This window comes from Pan paniscus, chromosome 10, assembly GCF_029289425.2.
Source record: "Pan paniscus chromosome 10, NHGRI_mPanPan1-v2.0_pri, whole genome shotgun sequence".
Lineage (NCBI taxonomy): Eukaryota > Metazoa > Chordata > Mammalia > Primates > Hominidae > Pan > Pan paniscus.
In genome coordinates this window covers 114,350,151-114,357,846 of record NC_073259.2, presented here as the reverse complement: position 1 = coordinate 114,357,846, position 7,696 = coordinate 114,350,151, and the positions used below count along the sequence as shown (strand labels likewise).

Genomic DNA, 7,696 nt, shown 5'->3' with positions numbered 1-7,696 from the left:
TCTAGTTACATCTCTTCCTCCCACTGGACTCTGTGCAGGTAGGGAATCTTCTTCATGGCTGTCTTTCTAGTGCCTGGTGTGGTGTCTGGTACAAAATTTGGTTCTTCATAAATATTTTGTAAATAAATAAACGAATGAGCTACCCCAAAGCTGAGTCTTGAGGGGTGAGTTAGCTAGAAGAAGAAAGGGAGTCAGAGTGTTCTAGGTAAGGGGACAGAATGACAAAACTCAAAGAGGTGAGAAATGGCAGTGTGTACCTAGCGGGGAAAAGCCAGACTTAAAGAGCAAGAGAGATGATACATTTCACATTATTTAGTTGATTTCTCTTTGTATAAGTCTCGCCAATCTAGTTTTTTCTTAATCCCACTGAAAACGAGGGGAAAAAAAGGCCAGGTGCGGTGTCTTACGCCTGTAATCCCAACACTTCGGGAGGCCAAGGCAAGCAGATCACTTGAGGTCAGGAGTTTGAGACCAGCCTGGCCAACATAGTGAAACCCTGTCTCCATTAAAACTACAAAAAAATTAGCTGGGCATGGTGGCTGGTGCCTGCAACCCCAGATACTTGGGAAGCTGAGGTAGGAGAATCACTTGAACCCGGGAGGTGGAGGCTGCAGTGAGCCAAGATCGTGCCACTGCCCTTCGGCCTGCACAACAGAGCAAGACTCGATCTAAAAAAAAAAAAAAAAAAAGGGAGAGAGAGAGAGAGAGGAAGAAAAGAGAAAACTAGCTTTTGGTGTAATATTCAGGTCCTGAAGCAGTGGTTTTATACATTGGTAGATCTTAGATATTCCTGCCCACCATGCTTCTGTTTTCATATTTCCCAGGATTTCTCAAGGAGATGAGAGAAAGCCACAGAGACCGATGTTTCTGCTTCCATACCACTTCCCTGAATCATGGACTCCATATCTTGCTCTCTTCCTCCTCTCATCATGTGTCATGTCACATACCTACTCAAAAACCATCAGTGGCTCCCCATTACTCCCAAGTAAAACTCAAACTTCAAGGCCTTCATTGATTGGGAAGCAACCAATTCTTTCTGCCTTATCTTCTAGCAAGCTTTCTCTAGTTATTATGATTGTGCAACAAATTAGTCCCTAAACTTAGTGGCACAAAACAACCTTTCATTATGCTCACAGATTCTTGTGTATCAGGAATTTGAACAGGATTCAGCAGGGAAGGCTTATCTCTGCTCCACAATGTCTGGGACCTGAGCTAGAAGACTTGAAAGTGGAGGGTAAGAGTCACTGGAAAATCTCCACACTTGTGGTGGTGGTTGATGCTGGGAAGACTCCAGTAGCTGGGCCTCTGAGGCATCTCTCCATCTCGCTATGTGGCCTTTCCACGTAGTCTCTGCAGCCCAGTAGCTTCAGGGTAGCTGGAATTCTCACACATGGGTTCCCAAAGCACATGTTATGAGAGCATGCCAGGTAGAAGTTGTATCACCTTTTCTAGCCTGGCTTCAGAAGTTGTGAAGTGTCATTTCCACTACATTCTCTTAATTAGATCCTGTCATTAGAGTCGGCTCATATTCGAAGGGAGGGGCATTAGACTTTACCTTTTGTAGGAAGTGTCAAAGAATTTGCAGACATGCTTTAAAACTACAGTGGTTCCCCCTTATCTGTGGTTTCGCTTTACAAGTTTTCAGTTACTTGCTGTCTACTGCAGTCTGAAACTATTAAATGGAAAATTCCAGAAATAAACAATTCATAAGGTTTAAATTGTGTGCCATTCTGCGGAGCATGATGAAATCTCGCCCCATCTTGCTCCAACCCGACCAAAACATGAATCATCCCTTTGTCTAGCATATCCATGCTGTGTACACTACATGTGAGTCACTCAGTAACCCATTAGATTGACTGTGGCAGTATTGCAGTACTTGCGTTCAAGTAACCTTTATTTTACTTAATAATGGCCCCAAAGCACAAGAGTAGTGATCCTCACATATTGTTATAATTATTCTATTTGATTACTAGTTATTGTTGTCAATCTTTTACTGTACCTTATTTATAAATTAAACTTTATCATAGGTATGTATGTACAGGAAAAAACATAGTCTGTATAGGGTTTGGTGCTATCCATGGTTTCAGGCATCCATTAGGGGTCTTGGAATGTATCCGCCACAGATTAGGAAAGACTACATACCACAAAACCCCACCATTATTTGTCACACTTTAGGAATGCTAAAACACTTATTGATACCTAAATTTGGGGTCCTGGTTTTACTTACACACTACTCTTTTCTCACGGTATCTTTCACCCCATAAATCTATCTATCTCCCAAATTTCTACTTGCCATTTAAGATTCAGCTCAGATGCTACCACGCAACCTGTATCATAACCTTCCACAGCTCCACCTTTGGAAGTAATTATGCCCTTCTCTGTACTCCCCACAGACCTCTGTTTCAATTTCCCCTGGGTGACCTGAATACATATTTGTTGAATGGATAAATAGAATAGGATAATAAAATCTTAGGTGTGAAAGTAACATTAAGTGCTACTGAGAACATCCTTTTTGAGTTTATTTATTTCTATTCATGTCTGTTCCTCCTTTAGATTTTTAGTGTCTGGAAGGCAAGGACCAAATTTCACTCACCTCTGTAACCACCCCCCAGCCCAACCTTTAGTTCTTCCAGCAGTGATTTGGCCTAGTAGGTCTTCAAAGAAAGTCAGCTAAAGGAAGAAACCTACCTCCCAACACACACACCCCCCGCAATGCACATTTGACTAATTTGCTATTTCTTTACTAATCAGGTAATATTTGGTTTGAGGCAGGTTGGAACAGTTCGAAGAAATGATCTCCAAATGCTCTAAGAGCATAAAATGCTCTTAAACCACAAGAAGCCACAGGTCAGAATTAATAGTCTTTGTTATGGCTACCTTCCCACCAACAGCCACTTTTCTGGAGAAGATTGATGCTATTGTTTTAAACAGACCTGTGAAGGGTCACAGGTTGTAGCCTCATTCTCAGCCACCCTTCCTAGCCCCTTACCTGTCTTATTTTCTCTTCTGCAAAAGCAGAAATTTCTGGGCCACAGCAAGCAGATGAATCAAGATCATTTTGTGTATAGTCAATATCAGCACTTAAAAAAGCAACCCACTGTTGAGCAATTTATGATTTTTTTTTTTTTTGAGATGGCATCTCCCTTTGCTGCCCAGGCTGGGGTGTAGTGGCACGATCTTGGCTCCCTACAATCTTTGCCTCCCGGGTTCAAGCGATTCTCCTGCCTCAGTCTCCCGAGTAGCCGGAATTACAGATGCCCGCCACCATTCCCGGCTAATTTTTGTATTTTTAGTAGAGACAGGATTTCACCATGTTGGCTGGGCTGGTCTCGAACTCCTGGGCTCAAGTGATCTGCCCACCTCAGCCTCCCAGTGTTGAGATCACAGGCGTGAGCCATTGTGCCCGGCCCAATGTATGATTTATAAACAAACGACGTCCCAGTAATTATCAGGGATTCTTGGCAAGAATACCTAGTTGCACATAGGAAACTTAGTTCCTTAGGTGGCTCATAAAACACGATTCAAACAATAATGTCTTTGAAATACCAAATAGTTAAGCTGGGCGTGATGGCTCATGCCTGTAATCCCAGCACTTTGGGAGGCTGAGGTGGGTGGATCATGAGGTGAGGAGTTCAAGACCAGCCTGCCCAACATAGTGAAACCCCATCTCTACTAAAAATACAAAAATTATCCAGGCATGGTGGTGCGTGCCTGTAATCCCAGCTACTCGGGAGGCTGAGGCAAAAGAATCGTTTGAACCTGGGAGGCGGAGGTTGCAGTGAGCTGAGATCGTGCCACTGCCTTCCAGCCTGGGCGACAGAATGAGACTCCGTCTCAAAAAAAAAAAAGAAATACCCAGTAGTTGCAATGAAAAAAAAAAAAATGATACAATGCCAGTAATTAAACAAACCTGAAAAATAGTGAATATAGTTTTTCTAAAGAACTTCTTCAGCATGTTGATGTTTGGGGGGAAAAGCAAACTGAAGGAAAGAAAAATAAGAACATAGTTGGAGAATTTGGAAGTACATTTACTAAAGACTGACCCCATCCATGATTTGGATAATTAATTAACCTGGTTCATTTTTACATCTAACTCAGATTTTCAACTCATGTTTTACTCCTGGTCTCAGTCCACACAACCTTGTGAGTAGAAAATGAGGTCATACTTCCTTTTTGTATTCAAATTATGATGGCATGAGTGCATACCAGCTGTATTGCTGGAAATCAGTCTTCTTTAAACCATCCCGCAGTTAGTTCTGAGCACTCATGCATGTCTCTGAGTTTACAAACACTGCATGCCATTAACCTTGTTTGTCCTCTCTTACTCGGATTCTCGCGTGTGCAGGTTTGCTGTGCATAGAGATGCTTAGACACCTTTGCCACTATGAGCCATAGGACAGCCAAGAGTCATGGCAGACAATCTCTGGATACTTCCATAGCTTCCAAAACTTGTGCTGGGCTCAGTGCAGAAGTGGGAGGCAAGTCCTCTCCCTGACCCTGTACACACTCCTGTTTGCTTATGCTTGGAGCATCGTGATGTCTTCCTTAATCAGTTCTAACATAGTTTAGCCTCCTGGAGACAGCTCTGTTAGTGCCTAGCCCAAGAACTTTGGCAGTTATCAGATTATTAATCAGACATGGCTTTGTGAAAAATTATATATATGTGTGTATATATATATAGTGTGTATATAATATATAAATATATAATATATTATATATAAAATATATACTATAAAAATATATATAATAAAATAAAAAATATATAAATATATTATATATTATATATGAACATATATATATACACACACACACATATTTAAATCAGGGGACTGAAAAGATTAGATGGAAGCAAGGCTTTCCCAAAAATATGAGAATTAGAGGAGTAGAGAAAAGGAAGAAGAGGCTTTAAAAGGGTGTGTGTCTGTGTGTGAATGTTCTTGCTAGGCCATGGAGTGAGGTAGAGTCAGTCAGATTGTCATTAATTCATTCAGAAAATATTTATTGAGCACCTACTAGGTGCCAAGCAGTGCTTAAATCTGGAGAACCCAAGAGTGATCAACACAGGAAAAGTCCTTGTCCTCAGGGAGCTCACATTTTAGTAGGGTAGGCAGGCAGCACAGAAACCAAGAAATTGATCCATTTGATAATTTCATGTATGACAAATACTATGACAACAGAGAGGGGCTTGGGGGCCTATTTTTTTAGGTAGCTTGGTCAGGTAAGGCTGCAACGCTGAAGTTACATTTGAGCAGAAATCTAAACAAAGCGAGGGCGTTAGCCTGCAGATGTCTGGGGAAAGAATGTTCTAGGTAGCAGGAATGGCAGGTGCAAAGCCTGGAATAGAAGAAACTGGCATCCTAAAGGAACCAGCAGGGGCAAGTGTCGCTGAAGCATGGCGAGTAAGGAAGAAGTTTGGCAGGAGAAGCTGGAGCTAACCCAGGGCCAGATCATGCGGTATCTGTAAGTGACAGGAAATGATTGGAGGGAAATGACAGGACGTGATAACTCTTTCAAAAGAATCACCTGGCTGCTGTGAGGAGACCAGTTGGAAAGATGTGGCAGCGATTCAGGCTGGAGATGAGGGTGGTTGAGCTGGGGTTGTGCAGGTGGCCTTGTCCCTGTGGACAGAGCATGCCCTTGAACAGCAGTTGCATGTTGATCCTTTTGAATCACATCCTGGGGGTACACTTTGAGGTGCAGCTTTCTGACTCTCATGCTTGACAATGAGAATGAGATTAGCTGGAGTGGAAACAATTGACGGGTATGTGACAAAGAACATAGTGTCATTAGAGGCTCTCAGGAAAACCCTCAAATGGAAACTAAGACTGTGGCATCTCCTTGTAATTATTTTTCCTTGCCAAGGGAACAGATGGGATGACTGGATGACAAAGACTGCTGTTAAGGAAGGCATGCCAAGGTGGCTCTCTCAGTTTACTTTCAGCTTCAAGGAACAGAAATCCAATCTAAACTGGCTTCTACAGTGAGGAAATCACCTCACATAACCGGAAGTGCAGGATTCAACTGGGAAGTTCAACTGGGATTCTGCTCGCTTGAATATTTTTATGTGCATCTCTTTATAGACAGAGCCCCCTAACCTGCTTGACGTTTTCTTTTTTTCCTAACACTTGTCTTCTAGCATATGATGCAGTGTATTTACTTATTCTGTTTATTAGTGCTGTATTGTTTATTCTCACTAGAATTAAGCTCCATGAGTGCAGGGATCATTGTTTTGTTCACTAATGGATCCCAAGTGTCTAGAAAAGTGCCTGACACTTAATAAATGTTTGTTGAATGAAAGAGTAAAAGGGTGAAACATCTTCCCTTGGATTCCAAATGAGGAAAAAGGAGGGTCACAATGATCCTACAATTTCTCCCCTGGGGAATTCGATAAAAGGAAACTCTCCATTTATTGGAACAATTTCCTTATGGCCCCCAAAGGAACAAGACTATAAGCTGCAAACCAAACCCCTTTGTCATTTGTTCCCCAACCACTAATTGAGGAATACCAGGTTCAGGATGGTTCAAATGACCTTCAGGTTTGCCCAAGTGGTAGATGTTACTTGGCAATGTATTTGATCAAGATTAAAGAGTGTGTGGTTCCTGGTTGGGCATGGTGGCTCACACCTGTAATCCCAGCACTTTGGGAGACCGAGGTGGGCAGATCACCTGAGGTCGGGCGTTCAAGACCAGCCTGACCAATATGGAAAAACCCCGTCTCTACTAAAAATACAAAATTAGCCGGCGTAGTGGCGCATGCCTGTAATCCTAGCTACTCTGGAGGCTGAGGCAGGAGAATCGCTTGAACCCAGGAGGCAGAGGTTGTGGTGAGCCAAGATCACGCCATTGCACTCCAGCCTGGGCAACAACAAGAGTGAAATTCCGTCTAAAAAAAAAAAAAACAAAAATAGAGTGTGTGGTTCCTTTGACTGGTCTCAGCCCCTGAACTTTATGCCTTGACCACAGCATTCCTAACTCTGGCAGGCCCTACACACATGGAAAAAAGAAGCATGCAGTGCCACTCCCTTGAGACTGTGGATGTAGTTAGTTCTTTTTCTTTCAATATCTGCCTATTAACCTTACTTTACTATGTTCTGGGCACTGTGGAAGACGCTGGAGAGAGGATAATGACCAAGAGACAGTTCTGGTCCTCAAGCTTAGTGATGGGGTTCAGGGAGGCAGCCAGTTTAGCACAGGAGACAAACATATAAACAGATAATTATAATCAAATGTTATGGGTTTGGTATTAGAGGTATAGTAGGAAGAGTGATCAACTCCATGTGAGGGAAAAGGCAAAACTGCAGGGAGTGGGGGGGGGGGCGTCTGTTAAGTAGGGTTCTAAAAGCTGAATAGGAGTTTGCCTGGCAAACATGGAATGGGAGTGGGCAGAGTGATACTCCAGGGAGAGAAAATAGCAGGTGGCAGTGTTACAGCTCTTTTACAATTTGTGTGGCAGGTTTCCCGGTTTTTACCAGAAAAATCTAAAGAAAAGAAAACAACAGGTACAAATATATGGATGTGGGAAGCAGCACTGTGTGTTTAACGAACTACAATTGGTTATGTATTGCTAGGGTACAAAGTGCTAGGAGGAGAAAATTGAGGCTGGAGAGGTGGGCAAGGGTCAAAGTATTCCTGCTTTGTATACTCTGCTTAGAGGTCTATGTTTGTTTTAGGTGATGCGTTTTCATCATGAGAGTGA

The 7,696-nt window shown here is 42.6% G+C and overlaps 1 non-coding gene across 1 annotated transcript; it reads left to right on the top strand.

Moving 5' to 3' along the window:
• Nucleotides 1–7,419: 7,419 nt before the first annotated feature.
• On the top strand, nt 7,420–7,482 carry LOC112436780 (U7 small nuclear RNA). The gene has a single exon (XR_003025474.1). It is a non-coding gene; the product is annotated as a U7 small nuclear RNA (small nuclear RNA).
• The last annotated feature ends 214 nt before the right edge of the window (nt 7,483–7,696 follow it).